The sequence below is a fragment of the Bos grunniens genome, chromosome 21 (assembly GCF_055505025.1).
Source record: "Bos grunniens cultivar Pamir isolate PY7600 chromosome 21, Bosgru_T2T1.0, whole genome shotgun sequence".
Lineage (NCBI taxonomy): Eukaryota > Metazoa > Chordata > Mammalia > Artiodactyla > Bovidae > Bos > Bos grunniens.
Genome location: NC_141185.1, coordinates 48966624 through 48980651, shown reverse-complemented (window position 1 = coordinate 48980651; position 14028 = coordinate 48966624). Strand labels below are relative to the sequence as shown.

The following is a 14028-nucleotide window of genomic DNA, read 5'->3' as shown; positions in this document are numbered from 1 at the left end:
CAAGCATCTCGGGGCCTTGTATTGGTCCTCGTCACTTTGTGATCCCAGCCCCTGCCACCCAGCTCTGCACAGACTGATGGCTCCATAGATGAGTGAGGTTGAAGCTCGCTCAATCAATCAATAAACCAATCAGTCTTCCTCCACTCAGCCTCTCTGCTCCCAGGCATTTCTCATTATCCAGCGTCTGGATGATCAGAAGGAAAAAGAAGCCTCTGCATAAAGGTGACCCCATTTCAGGTTTCACCGTGACTCACTGAGTATTGAGAAACAGGAAGAGCCAGAGAAGGGAAGACGAAGAGGGGGGCCAGGGATACTCACCTGCCCCACCCTCTCAGGGGGACCTTCAGGGAGATGTTTGGTCACTAGACTGAGGGCCGAGTGCGGGCAGGGACTGTCCCGTGCACCGCATTCTCCCCAGAGCTCAGCATGAGTCCCACACACAGTAGACACCCCGTCATAGCTGCTGTCTGTCTGCAGAAAGGAAGCAAGGACAGAGCCCACATCCAGGCCTGTTTCAAAAGGGGGACTTGGGATTCTCCGGGGCGCCTACTTGGCTCTTAGTCCTGGGTCTCGGCCAGCCCAAGGAAGTTGCTGATCTGTGATGTCCACAGGGCCCCACCCTTGGAAGGACACTGATCCAACAGCTGGCAGCCAGTGAAAAGGGAGAAGCCGCCACCCTTTCACCCTCCTGAGCAGGCAGCCACTTCCTTGAGGCAGCCCGAGGAGAGGATACCCCATCCCAGGGCCCTCTCAAAGTGTCCCCCCCCACTGGTACCCAGCCCCTCCTGAGCAGACTCGGGCCCCAGGCTGGCCTCCAGCCAGAACAGCCGCCTTGCTCAGACCCTCCTCCTTGGTCCTCCTACCTGGGCTCTCAACTCTCAGACCCAAACAGGAGAACCCAGAGGGCCAAGAACCGCAGAGGCCAGGCCTTACTCACAGCGTCCTGGCCCAGGGCTCTCCCGGCCTGGGCTCACCCGGGGCTGGGGCAGAGGAAGCTGACCCTGAAATAAAGCTGATGGCTGTTGGCCTGTGCCTCCTGCTTCCCTGAGAAGAAGCACTTCTCTTGTGGGTGTAGTGAGTTTTGGGGGGAAGCATTTAAAGCAACCCTTTGATGCTTCTCCAGGAAAACTGCATTTATTTTTTTGTTACTTTTAGGAATTAACTTGCGGTTCCCAGCCCCTCCCTCTCTCCGGGAAAGGAGAGAAAGAGAAAGAAGAAAGGGTCTGCATTGTCCCGGTGATTGGCACCTTCTGTGAATGAGGGGTCACCGCATCGGGGCTGTTCCTTTTCAAGCGCCCCCTTCTCCCCTGCACGCGGCATTCACGCTGGAACATTCTTCCTTTCAAAGCTTCTGTCTTTCTCTCCCCCTTTGTATCTCTGCTTTCCTTCCCTCCACTTTCCTGCCTTTCATTCTCAGCACTCACCCGCTCCCTCGGGGACCGCCTGCTTCTCCTTCTCTTTTTTTTATCCCTTTTCTTCTTCTTCTATTCAGTTCCTTTTCTTTTTTTCTTTTTTGCTCCCCCCCCCTTTTTTTTAAATTCTTTTTTCCTTTTTATTTTTGAATAGTGCTTCTGTTTTCAAGGACCGGGATGAGCAGAGAAGTCGGTTTATTTGAGGAAGGGAGAGTGTGGAGGTTTTAATCACACCAGCACCGCCACCACCCCCCTGCCCCGTGTGCTCTAGATGTGTGAAAAAGAACCACCACGCAGGACACCGGCTCCCTCTGGGGTCTCGCTTTGCAAGGGAAGGGTGTTCTGAGAGGGAAGGGTCTCTGTCAGACAAGAGGGAGCTATTCATCACAGGTCAGGCGGTTCTCGCTGAGAAACCCTGAATTGGTCACCAGGATGCAGACACAGCCCTGGGGATGGTCTCCCTTTCTGCCTGGCCCCAGAGTGGGCCTTAATGTGTGCGGAGAGAAGGATCTGAGCTGGGCGCAGAGCCCCTAGACCTCCCTTCTCTGTGGGAGCCTGGCCCCCCTGGCTGGGGGAGGGCTCAGGGAGGCCATGGGAACCTGGGCCAGGGCTGAGCGCGAGAGGAAAGGCCGAGTGATCGCAGGCATCACGGGGTTTTCTGGCTTGGCCCCGGGTGGTCCTGGCCTCAGGGTCAGCAGGCCTGCCTCAGCTGGCCCTGGAGTCCTGCAAAGGAGGCTGGAAACCTGGAATGGCAGAAAGGAGGGGTCTGGCCCAGCGGACTGCTCCAGGCAGCTGAGCAAGCCTTGGGGCTTAGACAGGTGTGACTGATGGAAGGCCTGACAGCTCCGGAGCGCTGCAGGGCCTGATGGAGTTTTGAAGCACATGGAAGAGGGTTTCTCTCAGGGAACCCCCTGCAGGATGAGAAAGCAGAGGCCAAGGCCAGAGCCTGGCATCTCTAGGGAGGAGGAGACAGAGACTCAAGGGCAGCACCACTGGCTGGAGCCGCCGCTGCCGGTCAGGGCAGGGACCAAGCCGTGTCCGTGGAGGAAGGTGGAAGGACAAGCCAGTCCCACGAGGCACAGCGGTGGCCTGAGCAGGGCGGGACAGCGAGCAGGCTCACTGGAGGAGGAACCTCAGAGAAGTGGATCTGAATGCCCCCGAAGGATGATTTATCCAGGAAATCTTACACAGGTGAAGCACCTACTGTGTGCAAGTTCAGTGGGCGACATACCCTCAGGAGGAGGACAGCCTGGGCTCCGAAGGGCTGGGCTGTGTCCTGCCTCTAAGTCTGGGTGACTGAGACAGGGGAGCTGTGGGTGGGGGTGGCAGACCCTGCCTCCGGGGACAGTAGGTTTGTGCTCCAGTGAAGGGGTGAAGGTACCCAGCCAGCAGACAGCATCTCTTGCAGCATCTCCCAGAGCTGAGATCCTGGGGCCAGGCCACAAAGGGTACCACCGCCCGCCTGGCCCCGCCCACCTCTGAAGACTACCCACTGCCAAACCCACACCTGCCAGGGCGAGTCTGGCTGCCCATCGGGTTTTTCCAGTTTGAGCAAGAACATCTCCTTACACCCCATTAAGGCTCCCACAGCACCTGGCCTGGAGATGAAAGGGGAGCCCGGGAAGGCAGCTCGCTCCTGGCAGAGGCAAGAAGGTGATCAGGCTTAAGAGACAGACAGGTTTCCGGGGGCCCCCAGCCACCCCTTGTTCCAGGGTGGCAGAGGGCCCAATGGTCAGTCAGCCCTTCAAGACCTGGCACAAGGAGCTGGCTCTTCTAGGAAGTCGCTTTGTGGCCCCAGGCCAATTCCCGGATGCTAATAATAGTAGCAAACAGGCCGCTGGGTTCACACTTTACATGTTTTCATTTCTGAGGGCAGGTCCTGTCGGCACCCAGCCCCACCTTAGGAGAAAGAGTCAAGGGGATGGGAGGAAGCAGAGGTGGGATTTGAACTCAGGCCTTCAGATTTCAGAGTCTCAGCTCTAAACCAGCACTTCTCAACCTGTCTTTAAATTACAGTAAATCTACGTGCGAACAAGTTCCGTTCTGGGAGCGTGTTCCTTAAGTCCAGTTTGTTCGTGAGTCCAACAAAGTTAGTCTGGGTACCCAACTAACACAATTGGCTATATAGTGAAGAGTGAGGAGAGTTAGTCACTCAGTCATATCCAGCTCTTTGCGACCCCATGGACTGTAGCCCGCCAGGCTCCTCTGTCCATGGGATTCTCCAGGCAAGAATACTGGAGTGGGTTGCCATTTCCTTCTCCAGGGGATCTTCCCTACCCAAGGATCGAACCCGCATCTCCTGTGTCTCCTGCATTAGCGGGCGGATTCTTGACCACTGGCAGCACCTGGTAAGCCCCACACAGAGTACGTGCTGTGCTATGCAGGCTGTGGTCGGTATTAAATCAGATAACGCTCTTAGATTTGGCGCAGGCTGGCACTGGAGTTCTCAGGACCGCCAGCCAGTCTGCTAACATCAGGATTATGCCACCAGTTGAACAAGAATAAGAACACTGCCTACACAGGTGCTGCCCATACAGACGGCTGCTCAGACCGGGCGGGGAGGACCCAGTGGCATTGTGCCCGGAAATGGCTTTGTAAACCGTCAAGGGCTCTGCCTGGACGAGCAGGTGTGCTTGTTCCCTGCCCGGCCTGTGTTTCTGGGTCCCAAAAGAACTTGTTTTATCGTGCACCTTGGCACTCAGATCTGGGGGTGTTCAGAGGAGGCCCCGCATGTTCCTGATTCAGGACTCTGAATAGTCCTGGCCACAATGCAGGAAGGAGTGTGGCCCGTGGCTCTGGCCCACACACATGTGCGTGTACATACACGCGGTCTTCACCCAAGAAGCTTCCTGGACACTTTAGTTTCAAGGAATCAAGGCCAGCCTGGGGGTCTTAGACTCTCCTCTTCACCCTGTGACCTGTGGGGGCTGTTTGCTGAGAGTGGGTCATCCCAGCTGGTAGCATTGAGACTAAGAAGGTGCCCAGTGGTCCCAGAAAGAGACACTACACACACATTCTGGTGAGAGGAAAGGTGGGTGTTGTCATTCTTTTAGAAGCGTGTTCTCTTTAAAATTATCTGTTTACTTTTTTGGCTGTGCTGTGTGGCTTGAGGGATCTTAGTTTCCTGATCAGGAATCAAACCTAGGCTCCTTGCAGTGGAAGCACAGAGTGCTAGCCATTGGACAGCCAGGGAATTCCCAAAAATTTTGGTCTTTTGAGCCACCCCGATGAGTTGTGAAATTTTAGAAAAGAGAAAACATCTGGTGTCTGACACGGGCTTCTCCAGGTGCACCGGGAAAGGACTTCCCACCTCCCCAGGGCTTCATGGTACATCCCAAGAGACCCTCACCGCACCCCTGTCTGGCAACCCAGGGGCTCTTGTGTGGCTCAAAGCTGCAGCTGGAAACTTCCTTGAAGATGCTGGGTTCAGTTCCAGCATCTCTCCCCGTGTACCTGATTTGGTTACTTTTTGTCTCTCAAAATAGTAGCTGCTTTTTCCAAATGTTCATGCACTTACCACTCCTTTGTAGGTCTTACTGCAGATATATTTAGTGATATTAAGAAAGTATCGGGCTTCCCTGGTGGCTCAGCGGTAGAGAATCTGCCTGCAATGCACAAGATGTGGGTTCGATCCCTGGGAAGATCCCCTGGAGAAGAGAATGGCAATCCACTCCAGTGTTCTTGCCTGGAGAATCTCATGGACAGAGGAGCCTGGCGGGCTAGAGTGCATAGAGGTCACAGAGTTGGACACGACTGAATGACTGAACTCCCAAGAAAATATCAAATATCTGGGGGCTGTGGGTGAATCACACAGTGTGTTTATATATCTTGCAAGGGTAAAGCAAAGAATTTCCTTTCATAGCTGATAGCACCTGTGCCAGGTATTTTCACTCACACGATCTCAGCCATCTTGTAGGAAAGGCAGCCGTCCCTCCCGTTTGCACTTAAGGAAACTGAGGGTCTGAGAGATGAAGCAACTTGCCCCAAGGGCTCACAACCAGGAAGTGGCCTGGCTCGCTCCAGGCCCTCCTGCCACCCTCGGTCATGGGGCCTCACCATGGCCCTCTCTGAGGAACCTCAACCCCACAGGCTGTCACCACAGCAGGTGGTGTGCTGAGGAAACCCTCAAGTCCACCGCAAACACCTCTGGTGAAGGCCAGACGTTTGGTTGGTTTATAATAGTCGCCTCCACTAAACTCATTTGGCCTTTGCGTCACATACCACATGCATTTGAATTTTAGCACCTGGGGACAGGTGGTCCACAGCTTAGCACTCTGCAGGTGAGGTTTTCTAAAGCAGGGGTCTTCACCCTGCAGGATCTAATGCCTGATGGTCTGAGGTTTTCTAAAGCAGGGGTCCTCACCCTGCAGGATCTAATGCCTGATGGTCTGAGGTGGAGCTGATGTGATGATAATAAAGTACACAGTAAATGTGATGCACTTGAATTGTCCAGAAACCAACCACGCCCCCCTCCCTACCCCACCCTGCTCCTGTCCGTGGAAAAACTGTCTTCCACGAAACCAGTTCCTGGTGCCAAAGAGCCTGGGGACTGTTGCTCTGAAGGGCCTCAGTGTCATCCTTTATGATCCAGATCAGAGGAAACTGGTTTGCACTCTGGGCTGAGCCGGCCACCCTGGCCACCTTCTCCTCTGATGTCTGTGGACCCGCCTGCCCTCAAGGCCCTCCCGCCCCACTGCCCTCCGTCCAGGCCACCCCAGAGGTTTCTGGCCTCTGCCCTCTGGTCCTCCTCCCACCTCTCCTCTAGCCTGCAGGTGAGAGGTTCCCCAGCCCCCATTAGTCCTGGGAGAGTACAGACCCCTTGAGGGCCAGCTGCGTCACCTCCGTCCTGGGGCTCCAGCCTCTTTCCCTGCTTTCTGTGTGCAGTCTGCCCTGAACCTCTCATCTCACGTCTGCATGTCTCAGGGGCTGCCCCCGGCCCCACCTTCATCCTCCTGGCTGGACTGCAGGTGTCCACCCCTCACGTGGGTTCTGACCCACGACTCACCATGTGACAGTGCGGGTGGTTAGGTGACTAAGGAGCGAGCTGGCACAGTACTGCTGCTGACGATGGCTTGCGTGGATGGCCATGTGCGTCTCATGTATGCATGTGTACACTCTCGGGCTGAATGTTTCCCCAGCTGTCCCTCCCCTCCGGAGATACATGAAGGCATTACGTGAATGAGAGAGGCATTCTTTACTCCTCTCCTGGCATAAATCCGGACTCGACTTGGGTGTGTGGGTGACTGCAAAATAAATGTTGATTACAGCATCGGCAGACGCTGCCAGGGACGCTGCTGGGCTGGAGGCTCAGGATGAGTCACGCCGGCTGCCGTGAGTGAGGAGAGGGCTCCGCGGCCAGGCCACCCTCCTCGGCCGTCCTCAGCCCTCGGCACGTTCTCTGCCTGCTGCTCTTCTGCCATTTTCCCTTCCCTTCATCTCTCGCTGCAGCAGATGGGGAGGTGGGTGGGGGCTTCTGAGCAAGGTTCTCTTCTTCCTAGACTGTCTCAGCCCCTCTCTTGTGTACTGCATCCCATAGATCATGCTCACTGGACTGAAGGGCTCAGCTCTGGGAAGTGGAAACTGGGATCCTGTGTCACAGATGAGGGGCCTGAGGCTCCCCCAAACCAATATATAACGGGGTGAAGCCGGACCCCACAGCCAGTGGAGTCTCCGTTGACTCCCAAAGTGCCCGTTGACTTGCAAGAATCTTTCTGACACCCTTTAAAAAAAAAAAAGCAAAGTTACTCTGTATTTTTGTGGCACCCCATGCTTTTTGTGCTTTTTTCCTCTCCTGTTCCATGATTCTTTGTCTTGTCTCTGAAACCAAAATGTGAGGTCCCCGAGAGTGGGGTCTGTGTTTCCCACCAGCCACCATCACCAGCCTGGCCCAGGGCGTGGATGATGAATGGAATGATAACAGCAGCAACAACTCCCGGGAATCGAGTCCTTACTGTGCACCACCAGCCTTGTTATCAAACACAGCACAGGCGGCTGACTGTACTGCCCACTTTACTTAAGGAGCTCGAACATTTGCATGTGTTGGTCTCCACCAGGGGCCTGGAGCCCATCCCCCACGGATACCTGTATTTCCTTTCTTTCCTTTGCCTTAAAAGGCACTTAAGGGACTCCCCTGGTGGTCCAGTGGCTAAGACTTCTGCCCTCCCAATGTGGGGGCCTGGGTTCTATCCCTGGTCAGGGAACTAGAGCCCATACACAGCAGCTGATCCCACAGGCCACAGCTAAGACCTAGCACAGCCAAAATTAAAAAAAAAAAATTTTAAAGCACTTAAGTTAGACTCAAGAATGAAACCCAAACTTCACTTACTTCTCTTGTGTGTATCCTAGATGGGGTGAGTTGGGTGAGTTACTCCTTTATGCCTTGGTTGCCTCCTCTGTAACGTGGGTTTGTTTCAAGACGTCACGCTTGGGACTTCCCTGGCATTCCATTCGTTAAGACTCTACACTTCCAATTCAGAGCCAGGGAGCTAAGGCCCCACATGCAGCGTGGTGTGGCCAAGGGGAAAAGAAAAAAGGGAGTCGTGCTTTCTGCCCATGATCTCATCAGGCAAAAAAGCCTGGCCTGAAGGAAGGGCTCAGTATGTGGTGGATCCTTTTCATGTCACAGTTCCTTGTCTTACAACAAGGAAACCGAGTCCCAGGGAGGTTGAGGAACTTGCCCAAGGTCACCTAGCTCATCTGTGGCAGAGATGGGGGTGTGGGCTGGGCCTGCCAGACCGAGAGCTGGGTTCCTCTCCCCTCTGTGTATCAGTCACTTAAGTCGTGTCCACTCCCTGCGATGCTATGAACTGTACCGCACCAGGCTCCTGTGTCCATGGGATTCTCCAGGCAAGAATACTGGAGTGGGCAGCTATTCCCTTTTTCAGGGGGATCTTCCTGACCCAGTGATCGAACTCTGGTCTCCTGGATTGCAGGCAGATTTATTTAGGCTGAGCCACTGACTGCGGAGACCTTGAGGGGCTGTCCTTCTATGCCTCCCCTCCCCCTCTGCTGCTGCCCATCTCTTCCTCCTTGGGCCCTGCTCCTGGTTTTCCTGATGTGCTCAGCCTGCCTTTTAGAGGAGAAACAGAGAGGTCATGTCATTGACACCTCCTTGGGCTTGGCAGGCCTGGATCACTGGGCCTTGCTGCGTCCTGAGGCCGGGCCTTGCCAGCTGCTTGCATGGGGCAGGTGGGAGCTACTCTGGAAGGGCCTTTGAGCCCCAGGACTTCGTGGACACCAGTACTTCCTCCCTGGCCCACAACACAGCTCAGCTTCAGCAGTAGCTCAAGCTGCCCATGGACTCCTGAAGGGGTCCAGGGCCTCTTTCTTCTCCATGTGGCTGTGGTTTCCCAGAGGACTTGATAGCATTTTCCACCAGCTCCCGTGTTTTCTCTGTCACTTTGAGACACTGGGGCCCGGCTGTGATCGGCTTGCTTTGTTTTCGGTGGTAAATCTGTTTCTCTTGTGTTGAAGGCAGGGGCTGGGGTGTCTGGGCCGGGAGTCGCATGACCTTCCTCTCCCGGGAACACAGGAAGAAGAAAAGAAAAAGGGGCATGATTGTAACCTGCTCAGATCTCACCTTCACCTCCTACTGGCTTGGTGACTTGGACAAATGACAGGCTTTCCCAAGCCTCAGTTGGCTTATCTGTAAAATGAAAATAAAGATGCCTGTCTCCCTGGGGTGGCTATATTGCGTGCCTGGAAGGTAGTATAAGCCCAACTAATGGCAGCTAAAAAGTTGGAAAAAACTGACAACCCTTACTTCTGTCTTCAGCTGTGGAGACAGGACTTCCCTGGCGGTCCAGTGGTTAAGATTCTGTGCTTCCACTGTAGGCGGCACAGGTTCGATCCCTGCATGCCACTTGGCATGGTCAAAAAAACTGCAGAGTCAGAGAGTCCCCACCAGTTGGTGCCACCTTTGCTCAGAGGCCATTTAGGATCACGAGGAAGAACGAATTATGAAGAGTGGTTGTGAATCTCACTGTTGTGTTTGGAGTGAGGGGAGCTGGGTACCGCAGTATCGCTGTGGGCCCCAGACTGGGACAGGCCCTGTGTCTCATGCATACGTGCGCACGAGGCAAGGTGGGGCCTGGAGGAGGTGTGGGACGTGGGGCAGTTTGTGTGTGCACTTTTCCTGAACTGCAGTGATTTCCTGCTGGGACAGGGATGCAAAGGGATGCTGGGCCCAGCTTAACCCTGAGTCTGGGTCTAGCCTTGTTCTCTCCTGAAGGGGCCTCTGGTGCCTCCCCTAGCCTGACCTCAGAGAAGCAGGGCCAAGCCCCCTAGGGTGCCCCGTCTCCCAGTGAGCCCTCATCCCCTGGACAACCCCCACCTGTGTTTACTTCCTCCCTGTGGTTGCATGTGTGCTCAGTCATGTCCGACTCTTTGCAACCCCATGGACTGTAGCCCACTAGGCTCCTCTGTCCATGGGATTTTCCAGGCAAGAATACTGGAGTGAGTTGCCGTTTCTTTCTTCAGGGGTTAGTGAGGTCAGTAGAGGGTCTGCATGGTGGCAAAGCAGGGGGTCCATTCTGGGATCTGTCTGAGTCTAGCCCTTGGAAAGAAAGATGGCTGGAGCTGATGAAATAGGGTTTCTTTTTTCTCCTTTCTTCTTTCTTCCCTCCTCCCTCCCTTTCTCACTCTCTCCCTCCCCTCTTCCCTCTCTCTTTCTTTCTTTTTAGCAAGAGATAAATAAATGTCGCCCTGAGATGACAAGAGAATATTGAAAGAGATAAAAAGGCGAGTAAAAGGGACTAGAGACCAGAAGCAAAGGACAGAGGGGGATTTGGGCTATATACCGCAATGAGGGGAGAGATGAAAGAGGAAAGAAAGAGATGGGAACGCAGGACCGAGTGGCAGAGCAGAGGATGGGGTTGCCACGGAAACGGAAGGAGGGAGAGGAAGACGGATGGAGAAGGCTGAGGGCTCAGTGTGGGAGGGGCCTGAGACAAGGCTGGGGAGGAGGAAGGGAAGCCAGGAGGGGCTCCCAGGTCTGAATCGGGCCCGGTGTGGAGAAACCGAGGTTGGAAAGGAAATAAGAGCTGACCCAGAAAGCTCATCCCCACCCAAAGGTGGCAGGGTGGAGAGAGCTGGGCCTGGGCCCCTGGGGCTGGCCCAGCTGGGGTCTGCCCTGCCCTACCCATCAGGGACTGCCTCTCTTTAAGCCTCAGTTTCCACAACTGTAAAATGGAAATGGTTCTCCTCCCCATGAGGGCTGCCTGGAAGCCTGGGAACTGCACGCGCTCATCACAGGACCTGACAAAGGTCAAGCCCAATAAAGGCTCCCGATGTTCCTTCAGTTGTGATTCTTATCTTTGTCCGTGAACTTGTGAGCCCAAGTTTTGTTTGTTTTTCCCTGTTACATTACGCTGGTGATCTTTGGGTCCAGATGAGTGTCCTTGTTTCAAGAATAGACTTGCTTTTTGCTTCTGGAATTGGAGAAAAGACACGAGCCTTGCAGAAACATGAAGCTTGCCATTCCTTCTCCTGGGAACCGGGACTAGTCCTGGAGCTCAGGGAAAAGAAGCACAGACCTGGGGGTGTCCACCTGGGGATCGGCAAGGGGCTCTTTTTTTTTTTTTTTCTTCCCACTTGGAATGGATGTTCTCGAAAGGCACAGCGATCATTCTAGATGTGTGCTCTGTGAGGACGGCACCATGGGCGCACGGACGTGCTGTCTGCCCTCCCATAGTCTGTGATCTAACTGGGGTATCAGACATTGAGCAAATAATTACACAATTAGACCTGTCGTTGAAAATTGTGGTAAAGTCCAGGAAGGAAAAGCAGTAAGCTTGTAACTACTTAGAACTTGGGGGACCAGACCTGGCTGGAAGAGTGGGCAGGGAAGGTTCCTGAGGAAGTGATGCCGGAGTTGAAGGCTGGAGGCTGAGGGACAAGAGAGCATTCAAGGCACCGGGAATAGCATGTGAATCTGTTAAAGAAAATAAGGAAGGGCCACGTGGCTGGAGGGTGATGACTAAGGGAACAAGCAGTGCTATGAAGTTGCCACGTAAGCAAGGGCCAATCAAGCAAGTTCTTATAGGTCTTTACTGGTGTGTCTGGACTTGATGCAGCCGACAGGCTGGTGGGGGAGCCTGAGTGTGTGGGGCGGCTGCCATGTTTGCTGTGGATGAATGGGTGGGTGGATGGACATGCACTGGGAATCGAGAGCCTCAGTTTGGTGCCCGTTGTGGGGCGGGAGCCTTGGGGCCTCAGTTTCCACATCTGTCAAATGACAGCATTGGACAGAAGCGTCCCCAAAGGCCCTTCCAACCCTACTGATGAAGATTCCAAGACCAGCCTCGAAGATGAGGGGTCTTCAGCAAGGCTACTTTCCTGCTGCGGGAGAACCCAGCTTTCTCTCTTTGTGGCAAGCAAGGCATCAGGCCGGAGGAACCCTCGCCCACAGCCTTCTGGGGACGCAGGGACTTGAGATCAGAGGCACACGTCACCCCTGTACCCGAGGAGGATGCCATGTGCTTTGTTTGCAGCTCTATAGGCAGCTCAGTGTTTGTTCCTGGCAGTTAATTAGATGCTCTGTTATTTTGGGCTCATTTCCACAAGGGGTTCCAGGTGGCTCAGTGGTAAAGAATCTGCCTGCCAGTGCAGGAGACACAGAAGACAGGGGTTGGAGCCCTGGGTCAGGAGGACCTCCTAGAGGAGGGCACAGCAATGAAGAATACTCCAGTGTTCTTCCCTGGAAGCTCCCATGGACAGAGGAGCCTGGCGGGCTACATCCATGGGGCCGCAAAGAGTCACAAGCACTCTCTACAAGAATCAAGAACCCACGCAGTTTTCCTCAGGACAGAACGGTGACTGAGGGTCCCCAGGCTGGCGGCAGGGGCTGGCAGCTTTCAGGAACCCGGACTCCCCAGGAGTGCATGGCCTTGCTTCTCCGGACATGCTCACCCCCTCCTCCTCGGAGGGCTGGCTCCAGCTGGCTCCGTGTCACTGCCCCTGAGTTTTGGCCTTATTCCACCTCACATGCACCTTTGTGTATGAAGAGTTTGCTTGAGAGTGTAAGGCTTGATGCATAGCTGTGCTTCCAAGAGGGGAACCTCCATGGCCTAAGTCCATCTGGGACATGAGAAGAAGCAGACCAGTGGTCTCAGCTCCTGTATGAACCGCCTGCGGTGGTGGGTAGGCGTGGGTGTGCTGCATGGGGGTCCTGGCCTGGGCATCGGACCCCTCAGAGTGGGGAAGAAGGGCCCATCAGGTGCAGGCGTCACAGCATCCATGGGAGGGTACTCTTCATTCACCCTCAGGCCCAGGCCATGTGGGTGCTCATCAGCTCTTACTAATTCATTTTGAGAATCAGAATGTATTGGGAAGATTTGGAGAAACATGATATCCAGGCCCCAGAGGCAGAGATTCTGATTTAACTGGCACAGGCACCGGTGCTCTCATCAGGCAGTGCCAGTTGGACCCTGTGAAGTCAGGACCTCTGTCCTTGGAAGAGTTTGAATTGAGAGTGGGCCCAAGATTGTGCCTGGAGAATCCCATGGACAGAGGAGCCTGGCGGGCTACAGTCCATGGGGTCCAAAGAGTCGGACACGACTGAGTGGACTAACACTTCTGGGGCTTCTCAGGTCACACTAATAGTAATGAACCTGCCTTCCAGTGCAAGAGATGTAGGAGATACAGTTTTGATCCCTGGGTTGGGAAGATCCCCTGGAGAAGGAAATGGCAACTCACTCCAGTATTCTTGCCTGGAGAATCCCATGGACAGAGGAGCCTGGTGTCTTTCTCTCCGGACAGTCCCCTGCAGTCACCGTCCTACGGGGTGGACCTTTGGTGGGGGAGAGGGCCCATCAACAGATACAATTGTGAATCGCTACAACTGTATCAGCGTTCTCTAGAGAAACAGAACCAGCAGGATATATACACAGAGAGAGAGATTTATTTTAAGGAATTGGCTCATGCGGTTGTGGAGGCTGGCAAGTCCAAAATCTGCAGGGCAGGCTGGCAGGCTGGAGGCCCAAGCAGGATTTCTGTGATATGCAATCCCCTTCTTCTCTGGGGAAACTTTGAGGTTTTTTTTCTGAAAACTTCAACTGATTAGATGAGAGCTGCCCATGTTAAGGAGGGTAATCTGCCTTACTTAAAGTCAGCTGATTGTAGATGTTAATCACATCAACCATGACATCACAGCATCAGAAGATCCAGATTGTTGTTTGACCAAACACCTGGGCACCCAGCCTAGACACTGGTAAAATTAACCTGCTGTTCCCAGGCTGTGGAAGAGGCCTTCGCCTTGCCCCCAGGCAAAGGAATATCTCCTGGGAGGCCATGCCTGTGTGTGTGTGCCGTGTGGGCTCAGTTGCTCAGTTGTGTCCGACTCTTTGTGACCCCATAGACTGTAGCCCACCAGGCTCCTCTTTCCAGGGAATTCTCCAGGCGAGGGTACTGGAGCGGGTTGCCATTTTCTTCTCCAGGGGATCTTCCTGACCCAGGGATTGAATTTGAGTCTCTTATGCCTCTTGCATTGGCAAGTGGATTTTCTTTTTTTTTTTTAAACCAGTGAGCCACCTAGGAAGCCTGATTGCTAAAGAAGGAATGGGTATTCACCCAGTGGGAGGGAAGGAGCAAGTCCTGCCAGGGGAGTCAGCCTGTGCAA

The 14028-nt window shown here is 54.3% G+C and overlaps 1 protein-coding gene across 9 annotated transcripts in view; it reads left to right on the top strand.

Moving 5' to 3' along the window:
• Nucleotides 1–14028, top strand: part of ZNF710 (zinc finger protein 710) — a 72564-nt gene that overhangs the window by 39584 nt on the left and 18952 nt on the right. Inside the window, exon 1 of one of the 9 annotated variants that reach the window (XM_086364559.1) lies at nucleotides 2486–2603. The exons of the other annotated variants lie outside the window; for them this stretch is intronic. The gene's annotated coding sequence lies outside the window, so the exon portion shown is untranslated. Of the gene's footprint in view, nucleotides 1–2485; nucleotides 2604–14028 lie in introns of those variants that run through there. 9 annotated transcript variants of the gene reach the window in all.